We start from the raw sequence: 14,250 nt of genomic DNA on the forward strand, positions 1-14,250 counted from the left end.
TAGAAGGGGTTTGTGTTTGAGGGAGCGCATCGAGTCCCCGCGCTGCTTTGGCGGGGACTCGATGTCTCAGAAGGCAGCCCGATGCCTTGCACGGCATCGGGATCTGCCTTCTACGGGAGCCGAGGAGATCCAGCCTCAGGCTGGGTCTCCTAGGCAACCTGTTTGTGTTCTACTCACTGTAGTACATGAACAGGCAATGCATTATAATACAAATGTATTATAATGCATTGCAGAGAGGATCATATCCCCAAAAGTGAACATCAGAAATAAAGTAAAGAAAAAAAAAGTAAAAAATAAAGTAATAAAATTAAACCCACACATATTAGGTATTGCCGCGTCCTTAATGACCGGCTCTATAAATATATTACATGATCCACCCTGTCTGATTACTACCATTAAAAAATTAAATAAAAACGGTGTAAAAAAAGCCATTTTTGTCACCCTACATCACAAAAAGTGTAATAGCAAGCAATCAAAAAGTCATACGCACCCCAAAATAGTGCCAATCAAGCCATCATCTCATCCCGCAAAAATCATACACTACCCAAGATAATCGCCCAAAAACTGAAAAAAACTATGGCTCTCAGACTATAGAGACACTAAAACATGATATTTTTTGTTTAAAAAATGAAATCATTGTGTAAAACTTACATAAATAAAAAAAGTACACATATAAAGTATCACCGCGTCTGTAATAACCTGCTCTATAAAAAGATTACATGACCTAACCCCGCAGATGAACACCGTAAAAAAATAAATAAATAAACCGTGTAAAAAAAGCCATTTTTTGTGACCTTACATCATAAAAAGTGTAATAGCAAGCAATCAAAAAGTCGTACGCACCCCAAAATAGTGCCAATCAAACCATCATATCATCCCGCAAAAATAATACCCTACCCAAGATAATCGCCCAAAAAACTGAAAAAAACTATGGCTCTCAGACTATGGAGTCACTAAAACATGATATTTTTTGTTTAAAAAATGAAATCATTGTGTAAAACTTACATAAATAAAAAAAAGTACACATATTAGGTATCACCGCGTCCGTAATAACCTGCTCTATAAAAATATCACATGACCTAACCCCTCAGGTGAACACCGTAAAAAAAAAAAAGTGCAAAAAAGGCATTTTTTTGTCACCTTACATCACAAACAGTGTAATTGTAAAATAGTGCCAATCAAACCATCATCTCATCCCGCAAAAATCATAACCTACCCAAGATAATCACCCAAAAACTGAAAAAACTATGGCTTTCAGACTATGGAGACAATAAAACATGATATTTTTTTTTCAAAAATTAAATCATTGTGTAAAACTTGTCAAAAAGTTGACATATTAGGTATCGCCGCGTCTGTAATAACCTGCTCAATAAAAATATCACATGACCTAAGAAAATACCGTAAGAAAATAAAAATAAAAACGGTTCAAAAAAAGGCATTTTTTGTCACCTTACATCACAAAAAGTGTAATAGCAAGCGATCAAAAAGTCATACGCCCCCCAAAATAGTGCCAATCAAACCATCATCTCATCCCGAAAAAAATTAGCCCCTACACAAGACAGTCACCCAAAAAATAAATAAAACTATGGCTTTCAGAATGTGGAGACAAAAGAATATATATATATTTTTTTAATGCTTTGTTATGTAAAACTTAAACAAATAACCAAAAAAAGTAATCATATTTGGTATTGTCGCGTTTGTGACATAAAAATACCACATGATCTAACCTGTCAGATGAATGTTGTAAATAACAAAAGATAAAAATGGTGCCAAAACATCTATATAACCCTAACCCTAACCTTTGCCTCACAAAAAGTGTAATATAGAGCAACCAAAAATCATATGTACCCTAAAATAGTACCAACAAAACTGCCACCCTATCCTGTAGTTTTCAAAATTGGGTAACTTTTTTGGAGTTTCTACTCTAGGGGTGCATCAGGGGGGCTTCAAATGGGACATGGTGTCAAAAAACCAGTCCAGCATAATCTGCCTTTCAAAAAACGTATGGCATTCCTTTTCTTCTGTGCCCTGCCGTGTGCCCGTACAGAAGTTTACGACCACATATGGGGTGTTTCTGTAATCTACAGAATAATGGCCATAAATATTGAGTTTTGTTTGGCTGTTAACCCTTGCTTTGTAACTGGAAAAAATGGATTCAAATGAAAAATCTGCCAAAAAAGTGAAATTTTATCTCTATTTTCCATTAATTCTTGTGGAACACCTAAAGGGTTAACAAAGTTAGTAAAATCAGTTTTGAATACCTTGAGGGGTGTAATTTGTAAAATGGGGTCATTTTTGGGTGGTTTCTATTATGTAAGCCTCACAAAGTGACTTCAGACCTGAACTGGTCCATAAAAAGTGGGTTTTAGAAATTTTCTGAAAAATTTCAAGATATGCTTCTAAACTTCTAAGCCTTGTAACGTCCCCAAAAAATAAAATGGCATTCCCAAAATGATCCAAACATGAAGTAGACATATGGGGAATGTAAAATAATAGCAATTTTTGGAGGTATTACTATCTATTATAAAAGTAAAGAAATAGAAATTTGGAAATTTACGAATTTTTCAAAATTTTTGGTAAATTTTGTATTTTTTTATAAATAAAAATGAATGTTTTTGACTCCATTTTACCACTGTCATGAAGTACAATATGTGATGAAAAAACAATCTCAGAATGGCCTGGATAAGCAAAAAACCTTTTAAAGTTATTCACACATAAAGTGACACTGGTCAGATTTGCAAAAAATGGCCTGGTCCTTAAGGTGAAATATGGCCATGTCCTTAAGGGGTTAAAGGACAGCCAGTTGCTGCCAAAACCCGGATCGGCACTTAAACTCCGGTCCGGTATTTGATCTCACCTGGCTGGAAATCAGCCCAGCCGCCCATGTTGGGAGGAAAATACCCGCCTTCCCAAACAAAATCCCTTGCTATGTCACACTACTAAAAAGTACCTTGGATGTATTCACTTACTGGTGTGACAGTAAGATGCCACACAAAGATGCCACATGCCGCATGCAAACGACCTGATTTGAGTCCAGCGTGACATCAGTGAGTCCAGTGTTTTTTTTTTATTCAGAGCTATAGCCACTCCCCTGCCCAACTGCTGCTGATTCATATGGAAAAAACTGTCAATCAGCAGCAGGTAGGCAGCGAGTCAGGAGCTCATGAATATTTAGGACTCATCATTATGAGCTGTAGCTTTTCAATACAAGTGTCACGGATGTAATAGGGGAGAACAGCAAAAGACAACAAGAAGGAAGGGGAAAGACACTAGGCCTCACCGCTAGGGAAGGAAAAGGGTTACCACCTATAAAACCCTTCTCCTGGCCCTTACTCCTATCCGTATGGGCACCTCTCGGTGGTAGAGCTACCCATACACAGGAACCTAGAAAACCCCGGTGACCCTCGGATGCCCTAAAGGTAATGACAGGGCAGAGACAACCCGTTCCTTCCCTGGTGAAGGATCCAGCATCTCGCTGAGGCCTAGTAAACACCCGGGTGGGGGGGGGGGGGGAATACAAAACACAACAAGCGGAACACTTAACTTCTGAAGATGATGGATGAACAGGACTTCAACAAGAACCAAACTCCAGCTCTTCAAAACCAAATGAAGCTATCCAGAGTAAGGAGTGATTGGTAAAGTCAGACTAAATAGGGATAGGTAAAGGTCACATGATCCACACCTGAACAGGAGGTGTGGACAACCACACACAGACAAAGTGAAACCAAAAGAGGCTGTCAGATCACTAATGTGCAGATAATATTTCAGACATTCTAAGACCTGTCACAGGTGTGACAACAAGATGTTGGCAGATTGACTGGGTCAATTAAAGAGCATTTTGCTAAGAGAATCAGTCACTTTTTTATGTTGCCCTTAGTTAGGACACTATAAAAGTGGTGACAGGTTCCCTTTAAGAAAAATTCAGCCTAGGCCTTAAGTTATCAGATAGTCAGAACTGGCTCAGCTGGTAAACCCTAAAAGTTATCGGTTCAAACTGTTATATCTGAGATGGAGCCTATGCTTCCTGGGAATTTAGGACAGTGGTGGGCATGGGCACTGCTCTGCTTACCTCTAATCTCCTTATCTTGCAGCCTTGGCCTGCCAACCTTCAACTGCTCCCTCGCGGTGGGCCTGGCCACTGTAGTCGCCTGATTATTCTTCCCTGCAGGTCCCAGCTTACTCCTTGAGTTGCCCACCATGACCTTGGAATGTTTACTGATTGCATGTACTCTACTTGCGCTGACCTAAGCCTGTCGCTGACTACAGTGTTGCTTGACCCTTCTGTGCTCCAAAACAGTGTTTCTTGGCCACTGTGGGTCAGCAATCATCCAAACAGAAACTACTCCAGGTGGTAGCGGCCTGATGGTCCCCTTGCAATGAAGTCCAGATTCCTGTACATTGGATATGGCACATAGGAGTAGCCCCAAGTCAAATTTGTTCAGATGACACAGTGACTCTACCCCATGGAGGAGCATGGCCATAGTGATCGTATTACATGAGAACTGAGCTTTCTTTCTTAAGATGTTTGTTTGGTAATGAGTTAGATAAGCAGCACCAAACAACTGTTCAGAAGGGAGAATGCCAACCCACATCCAAACTGGACAAAGAGTGGAATTTGTATTTTTCTGTTCCAGCACTCACAGTTTCTTCTTTAGTCAATTTAAAGAATAGCTAAAAGCGTTACAGTTGCAAGAAAAAGTATGTGAACCCTTTGGAATGATATGGATTTCTGCACAAATTATTCATAAAATATGATCTGATCTTCATCTAAGTCACAACAATAGACAATCACAGTCTGCCTAAACTAATAACACACAAAGAATTAAATGTTACCATGTTTTTATTGAACACACCATGTAAACATTCACAGTGCAGGTGGAAAAAGTATGTGAACCCCTAGACTAATTGGAGTGAAGTGTCAGCCAACTGGAGTCCAATCAATGAGATGAGATTGGAGGTGTTGGTTACAGGTGCCCTGCCCTATAAAAATCACACAGCAGTTCTGGATTTGCTTTTCACAAGAAGCATTGCCTGATGTGAATGATGCCTCTTCGCACAAAAGAGCTCTCAGAAGACCTACGATTAAGAATTGTTGACTTGCATAAAGCTGGAAAGGGCTAAAAAAGTATCTCCAAAAGCCTTGCTGTTCATCAGTCCATGGTAAGACAAATTGTCTATAAATGGAGAAAGTTCAGCACTGCTGCTACTCTCCCTAGGCGTGCCATCCTGTAAAGATGACTGCAAAAGCACAGCGCAGACTGCTCAATGAGGTGAAGAAGAATCCTAGAGTGTCAGCTAAAGACTTACAAAAGTCTCTGGCATATGCTAACATCCTTGTTAGCGAATCTACGTTACATAAAACACTAAACAAGAGTGGATTTCATGGGAGGATACCACAGAGGAAGCCACTGCTGTCCAAAAAAACCATTGCTGCACGTTTACAGTTTGCACAAGAGCACCTGGATGTTCCACAGCAGTACTGGCAAAATATTCTGTGGACTGATGAAACCAAAGTTGAGTTGTTTGGCAGAAACACACAACACTATGTGTGGAGAAAAAGAGGCACAGCAAACCAACATCAAAACCTCATCCCAACTGTGAAGTATGGTGGTGGGGGCATCATGGTTTGGGGCTGCTTTGCTGCGTCAGGGCCTGGACAGATTGCTATCATTGAAGGAAAAATGAATTCCCAAGTTTATCAAGACATTTTGCACGATAACTTAAGGCCATCTGTCCACCAGCTGAAGCTCAACAGAAGATGGGTGTTGCAAAAGGACAATGACCCAAAGCATAGAAGTAAAACAACAGAATGGCTTAAACAGAAGAAAATACGCCTTCTGGAGTGGCCCAGTCAGAGTTCTGACCTCAACCCGATTGAGATGCTGTGGCATGACCTCAAGAAAGCGATTCACACCAGACATCCCAAGAATATTGCTGAACTGAAACAGTTCTGTAAAGAGGAATGGTCAAGAATTACTCCTGACCGTTGTGCACATCTGATCTACAACTACAGGAAACGTTTGGTGGAAGATATTGCTGCCAAAGGAGGTTCAACCAGTTATTAAATCCAAGGGTTCACATACTTTTTCCACCTGCACTGTGAATGTTTACATGGTGTGTTCAATAAAAACATGGTAACATTTAATTCTTTGTGTGTTATTAGTTTAAGCAGACTGTGATTGTCTATTGTTGTGACTTAGATGAAGATCAGATCCCATTTTATGACCAATTTGTGCAGAAATCCATATCATTCCAAAGGGTTCACATACTTTTTCTTGCAACTGTATCTGCTTTGGAGAATCGCTTTTTACAGAAAAGGTCCCTCAAAGTTAAATCAGTTGCAGGGTATCCTTCTGCTAGGACCTGAAGTGGTCAGTTGTAAAATGTAGAGAATTTAGCATCAAGTGTTTGAATCTCATGTAGCACCACCACAGGGGAAATAAAATATTACACAACCCAACAAGGTGGAGGGTGAAGGCTTTGTTTGTGGCCTCTCCTCTCCGGGTAATAGATGAGAATCCTGTACGGGGACTCTGTAAAACACATGACAGGCCAGTGCTCTCATTAGCAGGGAGAGAGAGACAGTGCACACTGTCGTGTGCTGACAGGAGTAACAGAGAATCCCTCAGCTGAGAGCAGCCTGCTGTGCATAGGAAGCACATGCCGGCTGGAGAACAAAAAAGAAAAAAGAAAGATAAACACAACTAATTGGAGAAATGATTTTCTCCACATAATACATTAATTAATTTTATTTCTTTTTTCCTAGTAAAGCATTAGAATTTTTTTTCTTTTTTTAGATTCATACAAATAAACTAAAAACATAATAACAATAATAAAAATCTAAATATACTCTGACAAAAATACTGCACCCAGATAAAAATGTTGAAATGCAGGGGTGACCCACTCACTATACCCATCCCCTCTCTTTAGGATAGGCATTAAGAATTTTATCACTGGTTATCTGACTGCTGCATCTTCCAAAGATCATGAGAAGTGGTGGTGTGCATTCAGCTTTATGGGACTGCCGAGTACAGTCCTACTGCTAATTCTTGTACTGCCTTAGACGTGCATGGAGTGGTGGTCATACATGTGCTCCACTACTCTATTTTCAAAGGGCACTCTGGGGCCTTTATTCTCATGATCTCTGGGTTGGAAAAACAGCAATTTAGATACTTAGCCCCTACCCTGTGGATGAGAGTTAAGTATTGTTAGTGGGATAGCCCCTTAATGAGACAGATATCATAGAATGTATACCCACCATCCTTCCAGTGAAGTGATGTTAATGCAGAAGTATAAAGGGCACATAAAGTAGATAAAACACATAACAGGCTTCCAGAGACCTGCATGGAACGTGTTATACATGAAATGCTTGCATCTTTTATGCTGTATTTATACATGAATCTGCCCATCGGGGACTCAACATATAATAACCTCAGGAGAGAATTCTAGGAAGAGTCATTTATTTAATTGGATAAAGATAGAACTTCTATATTTATAGTTTAACCCTAACCCTAATTAACCCCTTCAGGACACAGCCTTATTTCACCTTAAAGGGTTTCTATCACTTTGTTTCACCTATTTAGCTTTCAGACACTAGCGATCCGCTAGTGTCTGCTCTATTTAACCACCCTAATATAAGAGCTTATTGTCCTGCCGTTTAGCTAAAAAAATAACTTATATAGATATGCAAATGAGCCTCTAGGTGCTATGGGGGCGTGATTAGCACCTAGAGGCTCCGTCTACCTTAACAAACTGCCGCCGCCCAGCGCGTCCCTCCAGCCCGGCCATCTCCTCCGGAATGCGATGCTCCTCGTATTCGGCGCATGTGCAGTGAATGTCTGATCGCTTCCCTGCTCAGACATCTCCACTGCGCCTGCGCCGATGACGTCATAGTGCTCCGAGGAACAGGCGCAGTGGAGATGTCTGAGCAGGGAAGCGGTCAGACATTCACTGCGCATGCGCCGAATACGAGGAGCATCGCATTCAGCAGGAGATGGGCGGGCTGGAGGGACGCGCTGGGCGGCGGCAGTTTGTTAAGGTAGACGGAGCCTCTAGGTGCTAATCACGCCCCCATAGCACCTAGAGGCTCATTTGCATATCTATATAAGTTATTTTTTTTAGCTAAACGGCAGGACAATAAGCTCTTATATTAGGATGGTTAAATAGAGCAGACACTAGCGGATCGCTAGTGTCTGAAAGCTAAATAGGTGAAACGAAGTGATAGAAACCCTTTAAGGACCAGGCCATTTTTTGCAAATCTGACCAGTGTCAATTTAAGTGGTGATAACTTTAAAACACTTTGACTTATACAGGCCATTCTGAGAATTTTTTTCCGTCACATATTGTACTTCATGACACTGGTAAAATGAAGTAAAAAAATATCATTTTTATTTATAAAAAAAATACAAAATTTACCAAAATTTTTTTAAAAATTGCAAATTTCCAAGTTTCAAGTTCTCTACTTCTATAATACATAGTAATGCCTACAAAAATAGTTATTACTTTACATTCCCCATATGTCTACTTCATGTTTGGATTAATTTGGGAATGATATTTTATTTTTGGGGGATGTTACAAGGCTTAGAAGTTTAGAAGAATTTTCAAAAACCCACTTTTTAGGGACCAGTTCAAGTCTGAAGTCACTTTGTGAGGCTTACATAATAGAAACTGTGGCGAAACCAACCTCGCCACTGGGTTTTGGAGGGGCCTGGCTGCTGGCCTCTTGCCCCAGGATTATGGGCCCTCTCATCAGCCAGGCCTCATTTGTTCACAAAGGACTTGAATTAACTTGAACTCCTGGTCTAATTCGTGCCATTTTGGGATGTTAAATGTCTGTGTATTGATAAGGGTTGTGACATTGTATGTTTAAATGGTGATTTCTGTTCTGTTGTCCCCACATGTGTATTGGTGATTTCCCTTTGTCTTGAGAGATGATTGGATTGCTCCTCGGGTGTCTCCAGGGCAGAGAGGAGGAAACCATGATGCATTGTGGGGATGTATTGTCTCTGCATATCTGTCCTGTGTCCCAGTCTTCCTTCTGGTCCCCTAGGGGCGTGTACACCAGATGGGCTTGGTTGTTTTATACCTCCCTGTGGGCAGACCTGTATTTGCAACAACTGTAATAAAAACCAGGCTGGGTGTGCCAGCACCTCAGACCACTGCTTGACCCTCAACACGGAGCCTTGTCTCGTTATTGGGGGGATCCACTGTATGCTGTTGGAGACTGATTGCCAGGAGTGTAAGCTGATTCCTGTTCGTCTGCTAGCAGCTATTCGTGAGGTTCCAGTTTGGAGTGCTATTTTGTATCCAGTTCGGGAGTTTGGTGTTCTGCAGTAGCTGTGCCTGTCTCTCAGAAAGGGGCCTATCGCCTAAATGGATTTTAACCCCTTGTCTGCTGAAACGGTCCGTTACATTGGTGGCAAGCAGCGGGATCGTTCCTACAGCCAGAAGGACAGCTAGAGGAGACACCATTTCTTTGGATTTTACAACTTAAGGGCAACGCATGTCTCAGTACAGCGACCCTAAAAGCACCAGGATGGAACCAGCAGTGGAGTACAGATACTCTGTTGAGGAATTTGACCGTATGATGTGGTTGCGGCTGAACTTCTTCGGACCCAATCCAGCTGAGAAATCCGTGAAGTTCGTGAGGAGTCTAGTGTTCAAGACCCTACTATACCGGGCAGAAGGTGATGGTCAGCTGCCACGTTGGGTGGACCTCCATCGGAAGTTACAGTTGCGGGACAGAGAGAGCTCAGTCTCCTCTCCCCAGCGGCAGAGTGTCCAGCAGGGAATTGGGAGCCCAGTCTCCATTCCCCAGCGGCAGTGTGAATTGCAGGGAATTGGGAGCCCAGTCTCCATTCCCCAGCGGCAGGCTGAGTTACAGGGGGCAGAGGTAGTTGTTCCTGCCCCCCAGCAGCAGAGTGATATGCCGGGAAGGCAGTGTGAAGTGCAGGGAGAGGAGAGCAGCGTCCTCCCTCCTCAGCGGCAGGCTGAGTTACAGGGGGCAGAGGTAGTTGTTCCTGCCCCCCAGCAGCAGGGTGATATGCCGGGAAGGCAGTGTGAAATGCAGGGAGAGGAGAGCAGCGTCCTCCATCCCCAACGGCAGGCTGAGTTACAGGGAGCAGAGGTAGTTGTTCCTGCCCCCCAGCAGCAGCATGATTTTTTGGGAATTGGGAGCCCAGTCTCCATTCCCCAGCGGCCGAGTGATGTACAGAGAATTGGGAGCCCAGTCTCCATTCCCCAGCGGCCGTGTGATTTATTGGGAATTGGGAGCCCAGTCTCCATTCTCCAGCGGCAGGAGGAGTTACAGGGGGCAGAGACAGTCGGTCCCGTCCCCCAGCGGCAGAGTGTCCAGCAGGGAATAGAGAGCCCAGTCTCCTTTCCCCAGCAGCAGGACACTGTATTGGGAGCGGAGACGGACTGTCGCCCTTCCCAGCGGCTGGAAGTATGTATGGGAGAGGAGCTCGTTACCCCCTCTCCCCAGCGGCAGCTTAACACACCAGGGGGAGACAGTAAGCCCCACAACAGTGCAGATGGGATCGTGGTCTCTGCACTTACAGCACAGGGGGTAGAGACAGTCGGTCTCCCCCTCCAACAACCAGGGCAGAGTACCGCTGATACCTGCCCACAAAGCAACCTCCACCCCAAGCCAGGGAGCAACACAGAGACTGGGAGAATCAGCTACCAACATAACCTTGGTGGACTCACTGGACAGAGACAGGCTACCAAATCCAACAGGTCCAGTATTAGGTTGTGGGTGGACTGCCAGACTAGCTCAGGTACTGACCGTGAGGTCAGGTACCTGGTTAGTCTTCCCTGGGAGGGGGAGATGTGTGGCAAAACCAACCTCGCCACTGGGTTTTGGAGGGGCCTGGCTGCTGGCCTCTTGCCCCAGGATTATGGGCCCTCTCATCAGCCAGGTCTCATTTGTTCACAAAGGACTTGAACTAACTTGAACTCCTGGTCTAATTCGTGCCATTTTGGGATGTTAAATGTCTGTGTATTGAAAAGGGTTGTGACATTGTATGTTTAAATGGTGATTTCTGTTCTGTTGTCCCCACATGTGTATAGGTGATTTCCCTTTGTCTTGAGAGATAATTGGATTGCTCCTCGGGTGTCTCCAGGGCAGAGAGGAGGAAACCATGATGCATTGTGGGGATGTATTGTCTCTGCATATCTGTCCTGTGTCCCAGTCTTCCTTCTGGTCCCCTAGGGGCGTGTACACCAGATGGGCTTGGTTGTTTTATACCTCCCTGTGGGCGGACCTGTATTTGCAGAAACTGTAATAAAAACCAGGCTGGGTGTGCCAGACCTCAGACCACTGCTTGACCCTCAACACGGAGCCTTGTCTCGTTATTGGGGGGATCCACTGTATGCTGTTGGAGACTGATTGCCAGGAGTGTAAGCTGATTCCTGTTCGTCTGCTAGCAGCTATTCGTGAGGTTCCAGTTTGGAGTGCTATTTTATATCCAGTTTGGGAGTTTGGTGTTCTGCAGTAGCTGTGCCTGTCTCTCAGAAAGGGGCATATCGCCTAAACGGATTTTAACCCCTTGTCTGCTGAAACGGTCCGTTACAGAAACCATTTAAAAATGACCCCATTCTAGAAACTACACCACTCAAGGTATTCAAAACTGATTTTACAGTTAACCCTTTAGGTGTTCCACAAGAGTTATGGGCAAATGGTGATAAAATTTCAGAATTTAGATTTTTTGGCAAATTTTCCATTTTAATCCATTTTTTCCAGTAACAAAGCAAGGGTTAACAGCCAAACAAAATGCTATACTTATTGCCCCGATTCTGTAGTTTTCAGAAACACCCCATATGTGGCCGTAAACTACTGTACGGGCACACAGTAGGGCGTAGAGGGAAAGTTGTGCCGTATGGTTTTTGGAAGGCAGATTTTGCTGGACTGGTTTTTTTGACACTCTGTCCGATTTAAAGCCCCCCTGATGCACCCCTATAGTAGAAACTCCATAAAAGTGACCCCATATAAGAAACTACACCCCTCAAGGTATTCAAAACTGATTTTACAAACTTTGTTAACCCTTTAGGTGTTGCACAAGATTTAATGGAAATAGAGATACAATTTCAAAATTTCACTTTTTTGGCAGATTTTCCATTTTAATATATTTTTTTTCAGTTACAAAGCAAGGGTTAACAGCCAAACAAAACTCATTATTTATGGCCCTGATTCTGTAGTTTACAGAAACACCCCATATGTGGTCGTAAACTGCTGTACGGGCACACGGCAGGGTGCAGAAGGAAAGGAATGCCATATGGTTTTTGGAAGACAGATTTTGCTGGACTGTTTTTTTTGACACCATGTCCCATTTGAAGCCCCCCTGATGCACCCCTAGAGTAGAAACTCCAAAAAAGTGACCCCATTTTAGAAACTACGGGATATGGTGGCAGTTTTGTTGGTACTAGTTTAGGGTACATATGAATTTTGGTTGCTCTATATTACACTTTTTGTGAGGCAAGGTAACAAGAAATAGCTTTTTTGGCACTTTTTTTTTTTGTTATATACAACATTCATCTGACAGGTTAGATCATGTGGTATTTTTATAGAGCAGGTTGTCACGGACGCGGCAATACCTAATATGTATACAATTTTTTTTATTTATATAAGTTTTACACAATGATTTCTCTTTTGAAACAAAAAAATCATGTTTTAGTGTCTCCATAGTCTGAGAGCCATAGTTTTTTCAGTTTTTGGGTGATTATCTTAGGTAGGGTCTCATTTTTTGTGGGATGAGATGACGGTTTGATTGGCACTATTTTGGGGTGCATATGACTTTTTGATCGCTTGCTATTACACTTTTTGTGACGTAAGATGACAAAAAATTGCTTTTTTTACACCGTTTTTATTTTATTTCTTTACGGTGGTCACCTGAGGGGTTAGGTCATGTGATATTTTTATAGAGCCGGTTGATACGGACACGGCAATAACTAATATGTATACTTTTTTTTATTTATATAAGTTTTACACAATGATTTCATTTTTGAAGCAAAAAAAATCATGTTTCAAAAATCCGGCCTGCACCCCCCCCTGCACCACCCTATAGGATGGAACCATCCTATAGGGCATAAATAGGGATACCTCCGTATCTTAGGTTAAGGTATCCGGACAGGGCCGCCCCTTGCGTGTTAGGAACTCTGTGTAGACAGACAGGTGAACATTAGCAATGCCCCCCTCCCCATCCAGGGCTCACTAGGGACAGTGGTTCCCTGCACCAGTCTACATCTTCTAACAACCTACGACCAGATTTAATTATCGGCCCAGACGCGGTATTATTTCCACCACGCTAGGCTGATCCCTATCACGATGCGTCGGAATGGTAAGACTATTCCTTATTTTTAGCCATACCTCAATCATCTGTTTGTGGCGCCTATTTTCTTAAATAGTCTAATAGTAAAAGTTATATTTTAAGCTCCCTCAAATTCCATATTGTTCTTTAGTAGGATTTTATGGACACAACGTTTTAGAAAGGATTTTCTACATCCAGCCATGACAGGATTCAAAATGCCTATCAATGTGAGAATTGGCTTTTTTTCTATTCATAGAATATTCACCCATGGCAGCTGGGAGTCATTGTTGAAGCACCAAGATTGCTTTGAGGTTGTCTGATTATTGGAGCACAGAGGTGTTAGATCAGTTCTTCAGCAGTATTGAGTAGTTTCTTTAGACACTCTGGATATTTTATGTTGCATTAAGTATTACAGTAGCATTTCTGCAGCACTACCTATAGCAATAGTAGAAGCAGCAGTGAGATAATTTTCTATTTTTGAAGGAGGCAAACCTTACTTAAGATATTTTTGGCTCAGGAGTGGTATGTGTGGTTCCTCACTCTAGAATGGTGGAAGGAATCCAGTTGGATTCAGTTACAACTTGCAAAAGGATATTTATTAGTTTTGCATGGGACAAGCACCTTATTATTTGCTGTAATCTCAAATGAGGCAAAAAGTTGGTGGTTACAGAGGATGTCAGAGAGGGCACATTCTTAAGAGGAAACCTTGTCTTGCATGCAACCAACTTCTCTATCTATATCCTTCCCGTATTTAGGCCTAGGGGTTATGCACCCTTAAGCCTACTACTGCTTACCAACATTGATACCTAGTGTAGGAAGGCGCAAGGGGCTGTCAATGATGGAAGGTATGTGTCACCGAGGTTCCTGGCCTCGGTGAGGTAAGAGTCAGTAGTTTTAAGTGTCAGCAGCAGCTAGTGCTGATTGACACTGTTTGTTGTTAGTA

Source organism: Bufo bufo, chromosome 1, assembly GCF_905171765.1.
Source record: "Bufo bufo chromosome 1, aBufBuf1.1, whole genome shotgun sequence".
Classification (NCBI taxonomy): domain Eukaryota; kingdom Metazoa; phylum Chordata; class Amphibia; order Anura; family Bufonidae; genus Bufo; species Bufo bufo.